Consider the following 16,437-nt stretch of genomic DNA (forward strand, 5'->3'; position numbering starts at 1 on the left):
AAATAGAAAATAAATAAAAAAAGAAAGCAAAAAGTAAAGGGCAACATCATTTATGGGCATAAATGCAAAAATGCTAAATAAAATATTAGTGAATAGTCCAGCAATGTATGGAAAATTTATCAAGTCCAATTTTTCTTTTTCATGGGAAACTAACATGATGTAATAAAAATTTATTAACGTAGTTCAAGCAAAGGAAAAAATCTGTAAGATAATAGTGACCTAACAGAACTTCCTTAACTTGATAAAGATACTTAGCTTCATGTTTTTGGTTGCTCACCTGTTTAGTGTCTGTGTCCCCTGCTGCACGGGGAGCGCCAGGAGGGCAGGGCTTGTGTTTTTATCACTACTGTCTACCTCATGCCTAGCACCGTCCTTGGTACACTGTAAATACGTGCTGCAGGAAAGGTGGACCTTTGAGCTGAGGTAAGGCTTTGGGACAAGAGAGCTCTACACTCATCACCCCACCGCGCCAAACGCAGCACCCAGGACCATCTGCCATACAGAGCTCTAGCGCAAAACCTGACCCGTCAGAAGCACGTGCCGGAGTCTTTTTTTGTGGCTGGCCAGGTGAAAGGGCGCCTGCGCTACCCAGAGACCGGAGGGAGGTGAACGGAGTGGGCGGGGCCGTAGGCGCCTGCGCGGCGACGGGACGTGGGCGGAGCCTTAGGGCGCCTGCGCAATTGTCAGGCGCTGTGTGGGGCGGACCAGGGGCGGGCCGAGGGCGGGGGCCGCGAGGGAGGCAGGGCGGGCCGGGCGAACGGCGCCGCGGGGTTGGCTGCTGCTCTGAGGCCGGACTCAACGGATTCGGGCCGCGCCACCGGGCGAGCTCGCCGCCCGGCCCCATCCCGGAGCCAGCGAGCGAGCGAGGCGGCGCCGCGCGGTAAGAGCCGGGGCCGGGTTCCCTCAGTGTGCGCTGGCGGGCCTGTCCATCTCCTCAGCGCCGCCCGCGCGGCCAGGCCCAGGCGGCCCCGCAGACCCCAGCGGGCCCGCGCCTGCGCGGTCCCCCGCTGCCCCCCCTCCCCCCCAGCCCGTCCCGCGCCTGCGCTGTCCCCTTCCCGGGCACCTAGGCCGACCCCTGGGTCCGCGGCCACTCCTGTCTGTTATTGGGTCCCAGGTGGCTCTGCACCCCCGCACCCCAGTCCCCGCCTGCTGGTCCCTCTGAGGCGTCGGGCTGAACGTGACCCTCGCCGTTTCCTTTCCTCGCTCCCCAGGAGAGGCTGGGGCCGGCGCCCCATAGCTCTGGTCCCTTCTCCCGGCGGAGACAGCGCTGCCCGGGGCCTCGAGGACGCGGTTCTGGGAGCAGGGTTGCGGGCGCTGGACCCCGGGCCTCCTGAAGGCTCTGTTTCCGCCAGGGCACGCGCCCCCACCCTCGCCCGCGCCGATGGGAGGTCATCTTTATGCGAGCGGAATGTTCTTTTTTTCTTGAAACCTGGTTACTTGCATCAGGTTGGATATGAATCTGGTGTTTTGCCGAGGAATTCTGCATTTAACTCAATCTGGTCATTGTATGGCATAACTGGTTATATTTAAGACATACTTACTTCATTGTTGAGCACCTCCCCTGGAGATGACTGGAAAATAAATCAGTTTCCACGTAGTTTCAGCCTATTTACGAGACCAAGTAAGAATTCCTGTGATCATTCAAATGTAGAGATCCTTCATTTGTTTATGCCCTTGGTAATTTCCCGGCAGGTATGGGAGGGCCAGGAAAAATTCCTATAAATTCTCTGCAGTGTGTTGGTTACAGAGAAAAATATCGTAAGAAGAGCGTCTCAAGTCATTGATAATGTTTCCTAAGTTTACAACAGATTCAGGAAACTGAAAAATGTTGCAGAGCCCAAGAGCGTTTGCTGTCAGCCAGGAGGATGTATCTTGAGATGAAATCAGAGCTTTGTAGATATCAGTAGACATCAGCATAACACATGCAGTTATGAAATAGTCAAACAATACTGATAGGTATATTTGTAAGGAGCAGTAGGGTTATTGATTTGGGGAAAATTTTTTTGGTAAAGAAATAGCCAGCTGATCCAATAATTTATCTTCCTTCTTAAAAATGTCTCTTTCCCTCTTTTGATTTAGTGTGCACCAAGCAGAGCCTTTAAAGACTCAGCAACTTTAGGTAGCTGGAGAATGTTTCTTAATAGCTGTGTGTACTCTAGGTGTGTAGGGATTTTTCTTGACATTCATTTTCAGTAAGAAAGTGAATATTGTGCCATAGAAAAGCTTTAAACTTGCATTTTTAGGATGTATATCTACATTGTGTTGTCTTGAGATGGGGTTTCTGTGAAGCAGAGGTTCTCTTTATAATTGATTTGAGACAGTACATCTTAATTTCAGATGACTCAGATGATAGTATATGGGTTCAAAATTACTACCAGGGTTGGGTTTTCACCTAAGACTTGCCATATAACCACATACATATTTAAATCACATGGCTAACTTGTACATAGTATTACATCAACTGTCCAGCTCAGTCGAGGACTAGTCAGTGAGGGTGTCAGCAGGCTAGAGATTCTCTTGGTTTTATGGCTTTGGGCAAGTCAGTTTTCCTTTCTGGACCTTCCTTTCCCTATTTGTAAAGTGTGGATGGGGGTGGAGTGGGTGAAGGAGGGGTGGAGGTGAAAGGAGCTTGAGTTCCCATTTTTTGTTTTTGTTTTTGTTTTTAATGTTTATTGATGAGAGAGAGAGAGCGCGCGTGAGCGCAAGCAGGGCAGGGGCAGAGAGAGAGGGGGACAGAAGATCTGAAGCAGGCTCTGTGTGTTGACAGCAGAGAGCCTCATGCAGGGCTTGAACTCATGAGGAGATTATTATGTGAGCTGAAGTCAGACACTTAACTGACCAAGCCACGCAGGCGCCCAAGTTGCCAGTTTTAACATTTAATGTATCCTTGTCAATAGAGTCCTCTTTGGCTTTTGGTAGAACTGGGTCTTCTCACCAGTTCCATGACGTTATTTGTGGTCCCTCCACAAGGACTGGGAGTTGGTGAGAACAAATCTTGGAGACTCTTGGTCAGACCCCTGAAATGGAGTGTTGAATGGGCCTTGGCATATTGAGAAAAACAAGGACAATATGGGAAATTTTTCATTAAATTTATTCAATTAAAGGATTGCCCTTTTTTAAAAAAAAAAAAATTTTTTTTTTAACGTTTATTTATTTTTGAGACAGAGAGAGACAGAGCGTGAAAGGGGGAGGGGCAGAGAGAGAGGGAGACACAGAATCGGAAGCAGGCTCCAGGCTCTGAGCCATCAGCCCAGAGCCCAACGCGGGGCTCGAACTCACGGACTGTGAGATTGTGAGCTGAGTTGAAGTCGGACGCCCAACCGACTGAGCCACCCAGGCGCCCCAGGATTGCCCTTTCTAAAAAAATATATGTCATTTTCTTGGTGTTAAAAATTAAACATCTTTTATGAAATGATGGTGTTGGCAAATGGTGGTATATGGTGATTGTAAATGGCAAATACAGGCTGGTTATCTTATCACAATAATATATTTTTAGATATAAAGAGAGCCTAGAAACTATTGTTTTGCTATTGTTAGGGAGTTCAGGGAAAATTTCCTGGGGCTTTTGGTGCTAAGAAAATTAAAATAAAGGTTATTTTTTAAAAGTAAATATGAGTTTACTTCGTGCTCATCTGTCCAAATACACAGGCAACTGAGAAGGCTTTGTTACATTTGCTTGATATTAAAGATGTTACTATTCTGATTATTCTTTCCTACTGGATATAAAGTGTCAGGATATTTTGTGTGTGTGTGTGCTTGTGCCAACAAAATAAGCCTAGGCAGGGAAATTCCTCCTGGTAGTTGGAATTGTTAGTGGTGAATAGACTAGCTGCCGAGGTAAAGAACCCCCATGGGGTTTCTCTGTTAGCTCAGAAATCTTTTAAGTATGTGACTTTAGAATTTTGCTGTGAAACAGCCTATCAAGAAATTAGGCTTATAGATTGAATTTCAGATATGCTGAAGCAAAGAAGTGGCTATGCTTTGTTCCAAAGTGAATGTAGCAGGGGCGCCTGGGTGGCTCATTCGGTTACGTTCCACTTTGGCTCAGATTTTGACGTTTAAGCATCCGACTTACGCTCAGATCATGATCTCACAACTGGTGAGTTCGAGCCCCACATCAGGCTCTGTACTGACAGCTCACAGCCTGGAGCCTGCCTCGGATTCTGTGTCTTCCCCTCTCTCTGGCCCTCCCCAGCTTGTGCTCTGTCTCTCAAAACTAATGTAGCAGATGATCTCTATATCTGCGAAGTCTTTATAAGATTCATCTTGGTCTGCTATTAATAGGACTTAGAGTTAGTTATTGTAAATTTTTTTACTTATTTTTGTACTCACAAAACTGTAATATATTAAAATGTATCATACATTAAAAAATTATTTTAACATTTATTTATTATTGAGAGACAGAGACAGAGCATGAGCATGGGAGGGGCAGAGAGAGGAGGAGATACAGAATCCGAAGCAGGCTGCTAGCTCTGAGCTGTCAGCACAGAGCCCAATGTGGGGCTCAAACTCACAAACTGCAAGATCATGGCCTGAGCTGAAGTTGGACGCTTAACCGACTGAGCCACTCAGGTGCTCCAAACATACGTTTTAAAAGTGTCTTTTTTTTTTTTTTCTTAAGTTTATTTATTTATTTTGAGAGAAAGCGCCTAGAAGCACGGGCACATGCAAGCGTGGGGGAAGGTCAGAGAGAGAGAGGGAGAGAGAATCCCAAGCAGGCTCAACACTGTCAGCGTAGAGCCTGACTTGGGGCTTGAATTCACAAACAGTGAGGTCATTACCTGAGCTGAAACCAAGAGTTAGATGCTCAACCAACTGAGCCAACCCAGGTGCCCCTCATTTTAAAAGTGTCTTGAATTAAAATTACAAATGCAGTTTAATTTTTTGTAATACTAACTTCTGTACTCTTCTCAGCTACCTGTAAGTTCTCCATGTTCAAAACTTTAAAAATTTTTTTATTTTATTTATTTATTTATTTTAATGTTTATTTTTTTTGAGAGAGAGAGGTAGTGTCTGTGCATGGGGGAGGGTACTGACAGAGAGGAGTGAGAGGATTTGAAGTGGGATTTGCACTGACAGCAAAGAGCCCAATGTGGGGCTCGAAGTTACCAACCGTGAGACCATGTCCTGAGCTGAAGTTGGATGCTTAACCGACTGAGCCACCCAGGTACCCCCCAAATTTTTATTTTAAGTAGGCTTCACGCCGAATGTGGGGCTTGAACTCATGACACTGAGATCAGGAGTCATGTGCTCCACCTATTGAGCCAGCCAGGTGCTCCATAAGTTCTCCATTTTCAAAGGATAATTTGGTAACCCCCAAAAGGAAATTTGTCCCCTAGAAAAGAGTGCAGATCTTGTTTACAGTGCTTTTCTTGATCGTTTCCCATGTCTTCAGTGTAGTTCTTTTCTGATTAAATCCAGAGGTTTGTTCCTGCCTCCATATTTCCAAAATATATCTGTCCATAGTCACTCCTGCCAACCCCACCCTCACCCCATCCCCAATTTTAAGGCCTTCAGTGGCTCCCACTATCTTCATAATCGGATTCACTAATCCTTAGCTTGGTATCTGTGACACCTCATCACCGGGCTCTGGCCTCCACTCTCATCCCTCTACTCCCCCTTTTTGGTGCTTCACTGAGTTTTGCTGAATAACTCTTGGTCCCTTAACTCTTTCCAGTCTCCATGTTTCCCTCTGCTGGAATGCTCTTCGCTCACTTCATCTGAATTATCTCCTTCAAACTCAGCTTAGATATTACCTTGCCTTGAAGGGATCTCTTGACCTATCTCCGGCATACTTGTCTAGTTCCTTGTCCAGGTAGGATTTGGTGGCCTGTGTTTTGTCTGTTTACTCCATGAGCCAGTGACATCACAGTGCACAGCAGATGTGTGGTTTGACTGAAGGTTGTTACATCTGCTGGGTGTGTTATGTGCTAGGCATGTCAGCACTACCAAGAAAGTAAAGATCACCTAGTCCCTGCCCTTTGGAGTTTTTCACTCCAGGTGTGCATGACCTCTCAGGCCCTGAGACACCTCCCATTGTACACACCAGTTTGCAGTCTATTTAATTGTATCTTGGTGTCTAATTCAAATCTTACTTCTTGAAGGAGGGGACTATCTCTAATATCTGTGTTGTAATCCAGAAACCAGGTGGGCATTAACTTTCTTCCTGGCTCTAGAGGGAATATGCATTTGTTGTATATTGCTTCCCCCTTTCCCCTTGTATATATACCTTCACCTTGGTTGGTTTTTTGTTTTTGTTTTTGTTTTAATTTGATGTATTTGGGCAATCAAGGTTTAAGAAATAAAGATATTAAATTTCAAGTTTATCCATTGTGTGTGTAGCCTAGGGAAAACAAAAATGATAAAGGAAGGGCGCTTGGCTGGCTCAGTGGGGAGAGAGTGTGACTCTTGATCTCAGGGTTGTGAGTTTGAGCCCCATGTTGGACGTAGAGATTACTTAAAAATAAATCTTAAGAAAAAAATGATAAAAGCCCATATTATACTTCTTGTCAAAAGAACTGAGGTTATCCGAAGAAAAATTTGAAAGACCTTGGTTAAGCTTAGGAAAGAAGCATGCAAAAAATCTGGCAGCATTGTTAAGATTTATAAAGAAGTATCTGTTAAAAATTAAAGGTGTCCTTTTCTTCCTCTCTCCCTTCTCATGTTCTTGGGAAAAATCCTAAGTCAGCCATTTTTCAGTCACACCTCTTCTACTGAGAATTCCCGAGGCAGTCCGTTGGAGCTGCTTGTTTTCCAGAACAGTCACAATTGCACTTTCTCCCAGGAGATGCCCCTTTTCTCCTACATAGAAGACAGCCAGTGTCCTGAGGCCCACTCCCTTCTTTGCCTGGAAGCTTCTTGTTATGGTTTGGTTTTATCCTACCAGGCTCAAGGATTCTTGAGCGGAAACTATTAAATTTTCTTCTTGTACACTTTTCTTTTTAAATATTAGTGGGTTTGGGCTAGTCTTAAATCTTTTCTCTCATGTTCTTTCTTGTTCTCCCTTTCTGGTCTGGTTTCTGCAAACTCCATTGAATCGTTACAGTTACCCAGGTTTGCTGTCTCTCCCCTGTTACAAATTACCTGCTGGACTCTGCAACCCGAGCTCCCTCATTTTTATTCTTTATGCTCCCCTCATTGTACGCTTATTCAGCCTGACTCAGTCCCCCCACGCAAGGCCTGCAGCCTTGTATTTTTTTAATCCTTCTTTGTTTTGTTTTTGTTTTTGTTTTTGTTTTTCTCTTTAACTAGGCTTCATGCCTAGCGCAGAGCCCACTGTGGAGCCTGAACTCACAACCCTGAGATCAAGACCTGAGCTGAGATCGAGTCAGATGCTTAACGGACTGAGCCACCCAGGTGCCCCTGGTCTGTCTTTGTTTTTTTGTTTATCTTTTCCTTGCTTCAACTCTTGTCTCCCTCTCCCTCCCATACTTTATTCTTTAACATTCTTTATTATGTCATGTGTTCATTTGAACACAGGAATACCTGAGTGCATATATTCATTTGAATACCTGAATGATGTATTCATGTATTCATTTGCAAACATGTATTTTTTTTTAATATTTATTTATTTTTTGAGAGACAGAGCACAAATTGGGGAGGGGCAGAGAGAGGAGACACAGAATCCGAAGCAGGCTCCAAGGTGTCAGCACAGAGCCCGACGCGGGTCTTGAACTCACAAATTGTGAGATTGTGACCTGAGTCGAAGTCGGATGCTTAACTGACTGAGCCACCCAGATGCCCCATGTATATTTCTTTTAAAATAACAGGTTTATTGAGATAGAATTAATTCACCCTAAAGTTCACCCTTTTCAAAGTGTACACTTCAGTGGTTTTAAGTATATCCATAGAGTTGTGCATTGATCACCACTCTGTAATTTCAGAACATTTTCATCACCTCAGAAAGAAGCCTTGAACTTTTTTTTTTTTTTTTTTTTTTTTTTTTTTTTTTTTTTTAGTATTTAGTTATTTTTGAGAGACAGAGACAGAGCATGTGTCGGGGGAGGGAATCTGAAGCAGGCTCCAGGCTCTGAGCTGTCAGCACAGAGCCTGACCCTGGGCTCAAACCCATGAACCGTGAGATCGTGACCTGAGCTAAAGTCGGATGCTTAACCAACTGAGTCACCCAGGCACCCCAAGAAGCCTTGTTCTGATTAATAGTCCCCCATTCTCCCCATTCTCCCTTCCCTGCAGTCCCTGGAAATCCCAATCTACTTTCTGTCTTTATGGATTTGCCTATTCTGGATATTTCATATAAGTGGAATCATACAAATTGTGGTCATTTGTCTGCCTTCCTTCATTTAGTGTAATTTTTTTAAGGGTTGTTGATGTTGTAACATTTATTTACACTTTATTCCTTTTATGGCCAAATAATAGTTTATACTTTGTTGATGGACATTTGGGTTTTTTCCACTTTTGACGATTATGAATAACGCTGCTGTGAACATTCATGTACAGGTTTCTTTGTGGATGAGTATTTTCAGTTCTCTTGCATATGTACTTCAGAGTGGAATCACTGGGTCATGTGGTAGCTATGCTAAAGTTTTTGAGGAACCACCAGTGATGCAGTTTTCCAAAAATGCATCATTTTACATTCCCACCAGCAGTGTATGAGGGTTTCAAGTTCTTCCCTTCTCATCAGCATTGGGTTTTTGGAGGATACTTTTAAAAAATAAATGGGATATTTCTGACAATTTTGCTTCTTGTTTTCTTTTTCTTTTTAATGTTTATCCACTTATTTTGAGAGACAGCGAGTGAGCAGGGGAAGGGCAGAGAGAAAGAGGGAGACAGAATCCTAAGCAGACTCCACACCTTCAGCACAGAGCCCGATGTGGGGCTCAAACCCATGAACAATGAGATCATGACCTTAGCCGAAATCAAGAGTTGGATGCTCAACCAACCGAACCACCCATGCTTCTTGTTTTCTTTGCTTAATACTTCTGGAAGTTCCATTAAATTAGCTGGTATTGGTTACCTGGGGGCTCAGTTGGTTAAGCATCTGACTCTTGCTTCCGGCTCAGGTCATGATCTCATGGTTCATGAGTTTGAGCCCCGTGTAGGGCTCCATGCTGACGGTGTGGAGCCTGCTTGGGATTCTCTCTCTTTCCCTTTCTCTCTGCCCCTCTTTCTCTAAATAAATAAGCCTGCTTGGGATTCTCTCTCTTTCCCTTTCTCTCTGCCCTTCTTTCTCTAAATAAATAAACAAACAAACAAACTTAAAAAAATTAGCTGGTATCACTCTTACTCATGATTAAAGACTTCCTAGTAATAATCCATAATAAAAATATATTAGTTTTTCAAGTCAGGAGATAATTATTTGTTTGTTTATTTTTCATTTTCTTTAATAAACTCTATGCCCAATGTGGGACTAAAACTCAAGACCCCAAGATCAAGTCACATACTCTACCAACTATGCTAGCCAGGTGCTCCATCAGTTCACATATCTATTAAGTAGCTGTTAAGTGCCAGGCACTGTTCTAGGCTCTGGGGCAACAGCATTGAACAAACCAGCCAAACTCCCCTGCACTCTTAGAATTCTATTTTCTGGTGGGGGAGTGGGTGGGAAGTCGGGAAATAAATAATATAGATAGGATTTTACCAGTGCAGTGTGAGTCTGTGGCAGTTTTCTGAGTAGTGTATATGAAGTACCAAAGGCTAGATTACCCTAAACATTACAAGTTATTGTAAGTCAGTATTAGTATTACTCACCTTGCAGGTAAAAGTAGCAACTTTCATAAAGGGGAAAATAGAAAACCAGCTGGATAATGCAGATACAGAGTTTTTCTGGGGGATAAACTGATAGGCCTGAAAGGTAAGTGGGTAAGTCCTTGGTAGCAAAGTTTGCATATTTATAAATTGTATACAAATCCCCTTACTCTAGTGATCAGTAATAAACAACCTTGACCAAAAAGCCATGTAAGGTATATAATATGTGTTGGAAGTTTTTGATGGGTGCAGCCAAGAGGATTTTTGGGTGACTTGGCAAAACTTCCAGGTCCACACGATAGTCTTGTTTTCTTCCTGAACTTTTATATACTTATAATACTGCCCTGTGAATTATTGAAATTGCCCCTACAGTAAAGCCTACTCTAAATTATTCATGCTGATGCTTAGGGAAAATAATCTGGGTCATCTAGAGTGGTTAGGTCTGGAGGGAAAAAAGATGTCCTCCCCACAAGGGCAGATTTACATTGATATGCAGCCTAGTGGGGCCTGCACTAACTCCTCTTGGTTGGCTCTAGAAGTAATGCAGTTAAACATTTCTGTTCTGATTTTGTTTTTTTATATTTGTATTTGACTTGGAAATGAAGTTAGAAAAACACACTTTAGACACGCATTTACTCAACCTTCCTGTTACCTATCCAGTTCAAAGGCTTGCTGGGCCAGACCCAGCTCAATCATCATGGAATGCAAATCATTTATTAATAACCAGAATTTCACTGTAGTTAATAAAATACTTTGCAAAAAAAGTTTTTTGGCATTTCAGTTACTAATGTTCCTTGTTTTTAAATTAAAAAAGCGCAAACTGGAAGTTTATGTTAAAGTTTTTTTTGTAATGTTTGTTTATTTTTGAGAGAGCAAGTGGGGGAGGGGCAGAGAGAGAGGGAGACAGAGAATCCCGGAGGCTCTGTACTGCTCCTAATGCAGGCCTTGAACCCAGGAGTTATGAGATCATGACTTGAGCCAAAACCAAGAGTTGACACGTAACTGACTGAGCCACCCAAGTGCTCTAAAGTTTGTTTGGTTTTTTTTAGTTATCTTTTTTAAAGTAATCTCTACACCCAACATGGGGCTCGAACTCACAACCCCAAGATCAAGAGTCGCATGTTCCCCCAACCGAGCCAGCCAGGTATCCTAAATTTTGGATTTCTTAAAAGTCTAGTATAGAATATAAATGTCAATCAGAAAGCTGTCTAGCTGTACTGGTTTGTTTGTTTGTTTGTTTTGTGCTGGATTTTTAATCACTTCCTCTCCTGGCTTTGCTCTGACTCCTCCCATCACACATGTGCTTAGTTGGGTTGGGTTCCAAAACTTTATTTATAAAACTAATTTAATTCATAAGGTTTATGAGGTTAATGTTAATAGTACTGTGGAATCGATTGAGCATCTATAGCAGCAGAGCTGAAAAAGCATACATTTCATGTGTATCTTTCATTAAATATGGTCCTCTCACAACACATCTTGAGGTAGTTAGCACAACTATTATTTTCCTTAATTTTATAAATGAGGAAACAAGGTTAAAAATACAGAGTTAACCAGTGGCCACGCTTGGATTTGAGCCACGGTTTCTGACTAAAAGTTTTATGTTTTTGCTGCCTTTCAACTAGAAAGCATTTGTCATAAGGTTGAAGGAACTACAGTACTTTGTAGCCTGGAGAATGGAAGACTTAGGTGGGTGTTGTTTCTCTTGTAATTGAAATATTTGAAGAGCTTTCACATGTAAAGAGGGGTGAAATTATTTCCTTTGCTTTGGCAGGTATTCTGGTAAGTGGTAAAGTTGTACTGACATTTGGCTCCATAAACTGCCCAAGAATTGGAGGGACTGCCCTTTCAAGCTACTACCTAATAATGAAGGCTTTGGGTGTTGAGGGATGATGAGTAGGAGATTAAACTTGATGCCAGACCACTGTTAGCAAAGTCCTCTCCTCTTTTACATTTCTTTGCTTCCTCCCTCTGCATGCTTTCTTGCCTGAGCTCTTGGCTGGGCATCCTCCCTTCTCCTTGCCTCTTTTTCCTTAAGCCACTCAGAGTCAAGTTTTCAAAGTGGGACATGGGACGCCTGGGTGGCTCAGTCGGTTGAGCATCTGACTTCAGCTAGATCATGATCTCACGGTTTGTGAGTTTGAGCCCCACATTGGGCTCTGTGCTGACAGCTCTGAGCCTAGAGCCTGCTTCTGATTCTGTGTCTCCCTCTCTTTCTGCCCCTCCCTCACTCACACTCTCAAAAATAAACATTAAAAAAATTTAAAAGTGGGACAGTCTCTTGCTAATATTTAATGATAATTCTCTTTGGTTCATTTTTCTCACATTTAGAATATATCCTTATTCCTTCTGTATTACTTAATTTATTTTTTATTTTTTAGAGAGAGAGTGTATGTGTGCATGCATGCAGGTGGGGGGTGGTAGGAGCAGAGAGAGAGAGTCCCAAGCAGGCTCTGCACTGTCAGCATGGAGCCTGACATGGGGCCTGATCCCACGAACCATGAGATCATGACCTGAGTCGAAAATCAAGAGTCAGATGCTCAGTAACTGAGTCCCCCACATGCTCCAAGTATTACTTTATTTTATTTTATGTTTTTAAAGATTCTGGTTTTAAGTAATCTCTGCACCCAACATAGGACTCTCACAACCCTGAGATCAAGAGTTGTATGCTGTACCAATTGAGCCAGCCAAGTGCCCTTCCTTCTGTATTATTTTATTTTAAATTTTTTTTTCAACGTTTATTTATTTTTGGGACAGAGAGAGACAGAACATGAACGGGGGAGGGGCAGAGAGAGAGGGAGACACAGAATCGGAAACAGGCTCCAGGCTCTGAGCCATCAGCCCAGAGCCCGACGCGGGGCTCGAACTCACGGACCGCGAGATCGTGACCTGGCTGAAGTCGGACGCTTAACCGACTGTGCCACCCAGGCGCCCCCTTTCTGTATTATTTTAAATAAAGTGACAGTAAAGAATGAATTTGGAATTTATAATATTTTCCAATAGTATTCCTAGGGAGATTTTTTAAATGTTTATTTCTTTTTAAGGGGGGGGTGGGGGGGACAAAGGATCTGAAGCCGGCTCTGTGCTGTCATGATAGCAGGGAGCCTGATGTGGGGCTCGAATCATGAGCTGTGGGATCATGACCTGAACCAAGGTCAGACGCTCAACTGACTGAGCCACCCAGAGATTTTGTTTTGTAACTGGAAATGAAAAGGGAAGAGTGTATACTAGGATGGTAGGCTAAAGAGAGGTTTATTTTGTAAGTATGAGATTCTCTGAAGAAAGGCTAATGCAGTATTTACTGTCTTACCCAGGTTTATATCCTTGGAGAGAAACACCCAGGTTTCTTACCTTGTTTCGTTCCCAGTTGCATGTGATTATAGAAAAAGCTACATAGGCACTGTGTTTGCATAGCCAAAGGAGTTACACACTGCAGATGGGCAGAGAGGGTGGTAAGCAGTGGTAGTAGGTTCTGTGTTGACATCAGAATGGCTTCTGAGAAAGGATCATTAGAACTCTTAGTCACCACACATCTTTGAAAGTGGTTTCAGAGATTAGTGAGATCAAGAAGAAAAAGACCTGTTATCTCTCAGATGGCCAATGAATTTTTGCATAGCAGTTACTGGTTTATCTTTTGTCTATGTACTTAAAAAAAAATTTGTCGGAAGCCCAGACTTTAGATATTTGTTCAGTGATTAAATCTCCATGCCATGCTGTGTCAGAAGTGTGCTTGGTGGATTTCAGATGGTAAGGGTAGCTGAACTGAAAAAAAGATTGCATCGAGTTACAAGCAAGTGAGAAAGTAAGCTAGGAGAATTCTTCCTGCCAAACTACCATACAATGCTTTTTAAAATAATTGAATTTATCCCACTGCTGTCTGATGGTTTAGAGATGAACCATTGTGAATATCTGATACCTAGCTAACTGAGGTTAGTGTAGGAACTTCCCATTTCCGCTGATGTCTGGTGATAAATCAGCCCTCCCAGCCCCACTAGTAGAAGGCTTTTGAAGAGCGAAGAGGAGGATCCAACTACTTTCAAGACAGTTCATTTAGTGTAGGGGCATCTCTGATTATTAGCTGTCCTGGAATCTGCCTCTTGATATCTGTTGTTCACTAGTCCTATTCCTGCCTTCTGGATTTTTTCAGATTTGAAAACAGCCATATTTTTTAAAGAACCTCTTAAGTTGAAAGTCTTTCTTCTTTGACTTGTTTCCAGAGCTCTGTATTAGAATTTGAAGATTTCCATTGCTGAGTTGGGAGTAAGATGCTGTGATACTTGTATGGGAATCTGTTATTATTACTATTTTTTAATTTAAAAAAAATGTTTATTTTAGAGAGAGCGCACACACGAGGAGGAGAGGGGCAGAGATAGAGAGGGAGACACAGAATCCAAAGCAGGCTCCAGGCTCTGAGCTTGTCAGCACAGAGCCTGACTCGGGTCTTTAACTCAACCCGATCCGTGAGATCATGACCTGAGCCCAAGTAGGACGCTGAACCAACTGAGCCAGCCAGGCGCCCTGGGAATCTGTTATTCTTAATATATGCTACTAATAACCTTTTACTGAAATTCAGCTTGCTAATAATAACATCATGTAGCAGTGTTCTAAAATTTTACTTTTTAAAAGATTGGAATGAAACATTAAAAGAAAAAAAATTTTACATGTTATATTTTCTTAATACCGGATTGGTTATGTTTTATTCAAATTCTGACATGTCATTGAGGTTTATTGCTTGGACATTGAAGACAAACAGTATTATCCTAAATTGGCAACAGCAAAATCAGTGTAATTGAGTTAAATGGTGTATCTCAGCATTTTAACAAGGAAGTGTGGACTATGACATTTTGAACTCAGAAGGAAGTGCTTTCCACTGTTTTTCTCTTTTTTGTCTTATATCCTTATCCTACCACTAATCAGTGAACAGAAGTTCTACACTCTGTTACAGGTTGTCTCATAACAGGCGGTGAACTGTGTAATAGGTGGTTAATTGGCCTGTCTAGAAAGACTTTATTAGGATTTACTTCTGACACACATGTCCTTTTCAGCAGAGATTTGGGCTGTTCACCTCATAGCTTTGATTTTTGTCTGTTTTTCAGGTATTTGGTTCCATTTTCTTTACAGTTGTTAAATGATATCTTTAAAGTACTTATCCCTGCCTTGCCTCATAAGTGGGTATTTGTATCCTCAGTGAGGTCTGTGAGGACCAGTCTCTATACAACTGCATCTGAAGGTGTGTTGGTAATTGCTGGAAGAGTTACAGTCTAAGGGCTGGGGCCCTCATGAGGTGGGGGGGACCATTGGTATCAGTGCCATAGGTTGTCTGAGCTAGACCTTGAGGGTACATGAGCTGTGCTCGTCCTTTGAGGTTGGCTTTGAAGGAGGAGGCATTTTCAGTGAATGGACATTAGAGTTGAGGGGAGAACACATCAGTTCGTGGGAGCTGTGTGAGTAAGGCAGAGTGACCAGTGCTGGATTCATGAAAGAGAAACAGGCCTGCTGTTCTAAACTTAGGCTGTTTGGAGAGGAGTCCCAGAGACTGGTTTTGGAATTGTAGGTCAAGCCTGACCTATTTGTGGAGGACTGATGTCAAGCAAAGAGATTCGGACTTTTAATATTCTTGCTGAGTATGGCATAAGACTTCTGTTCATCTTTTTCATCGTGGTTCACTTTGTATATTATTTCTTGTGTTCTTTTGCTCCCTTCCCTACTGGTGCCTTTCCTTTCCTCCCTGCTTGTGGATCTGTGTGCCAAGCCTAGGGTTGCCAGAGAAAATACAGATGCCCAATTATATTTAAATTTGAGATAAACAGCATTTTTTTTTTTTTTGCTCTAATTGTGTACCAAATGCTGCCTAGATAAAATACAGTGAAGTGATTGCTGTAGTGGAAGTACCAGGAGATGTCATTTGAGCTGAATCTTGACATGACATGTGAGCAGCTATTTCTCAGGCAAGAAGATGGTAAGGAGCTCTCAGGGATAGGTAACGGTAGGAGCAGAAGTGTGGGTGTTTGGAAAAGCATGGCTATGTTTGTGTGTAAAACAGGAAACCAGGTGGGGAGGGTCGGTGGGAGCTGAGATCTGGAAGACGTGTGTTGGTCATTGGAGTGTTCGGTCGGAGGCAGGGAGTGGGGCATTGCCTGCCACAGGGGAGTGCAGGGTGGACTTTGTGCTTCGGTGTGGAGAAACAGTTGTGGTGTGGGAGCATTGCAGTCTGGGAGAACATCATGAGGCTGTGGTAGTTGTCAGGCTATACTTTTTCCCAACAGAAATAGGCTGGAGCTGGGCTTGCAGGGGTGGTGGGGATGGAGAGGAGGGAATGCTGTAAGTCTTGGCAAGACACGACTCTACCATAGTGAAACATCTGTGAACATTGAGCACACCAAAGGCCCTCTGGAGTCTCACTGTACATGCCACCCCTTGAGATAAAGAAGGACAATCCACAGAGTTCCCCAGTTGTGGTGGAATGCCCTGGGTTTTGGAGTCAGACCGTCTCAGATCCCTGCTGTACGTTTGCCAGCTGTGAAGGGTCAGGTTATCCTTTTTACAGTGGACTTGATAATCATACCCATCTCCTTAGATGAAGGACAGTTGAATGAAATGATGTGTGTGAAGTTTCCAGCATAGTGCTTGGTGCATATAGTTGGCCTGCAGGTTTTACTTCTTTTCCTCTTGCCAGTGAGGTTTCAGAGGGTTGTGAGAACGGTAGAGTTTGGCCATACATACCCTCTGGGGTGG

The 16,437-nt window shown here is 43.1% G+C and overlaps 1 protein-coding gene across 1 annotated transcript in view; it reads left to right on the forward strand.

The window, feature by feature from the left end:
* Positions 1–783: 783 nt before the first annotated feature.
* Positions 784–16,437, forward strand: part of SPECC1L (sperm antigen with calponin homology and coiled-coil domains 1 like) — a 141,086-nt gene continuing 125,432 nt past the window's right edge. The window contains exon 1 of the mRNA XM_030292418.1: positions 784–880. The gene's annotated coding sequence lies outside the window, so the exon portion shown is untranslated. The remainder of the gene's footprint in view (positions 881–16,437) is intronic.

Source organism: Lynx canadensis, chromosome D3, assembly GCF_007474595.2.
Source record: "Lynx canadensis isolate LIC74 chromosome D3, mLynCan4.pri.v2, whole genome shotgun sequence".
In the NCBI taxonomy this organism is placed as follows: Eukaryota; Metazoa; Chordata; class Mammalia; order Carnivora; family Felidae; genus Lynx; species Lynx canadensis.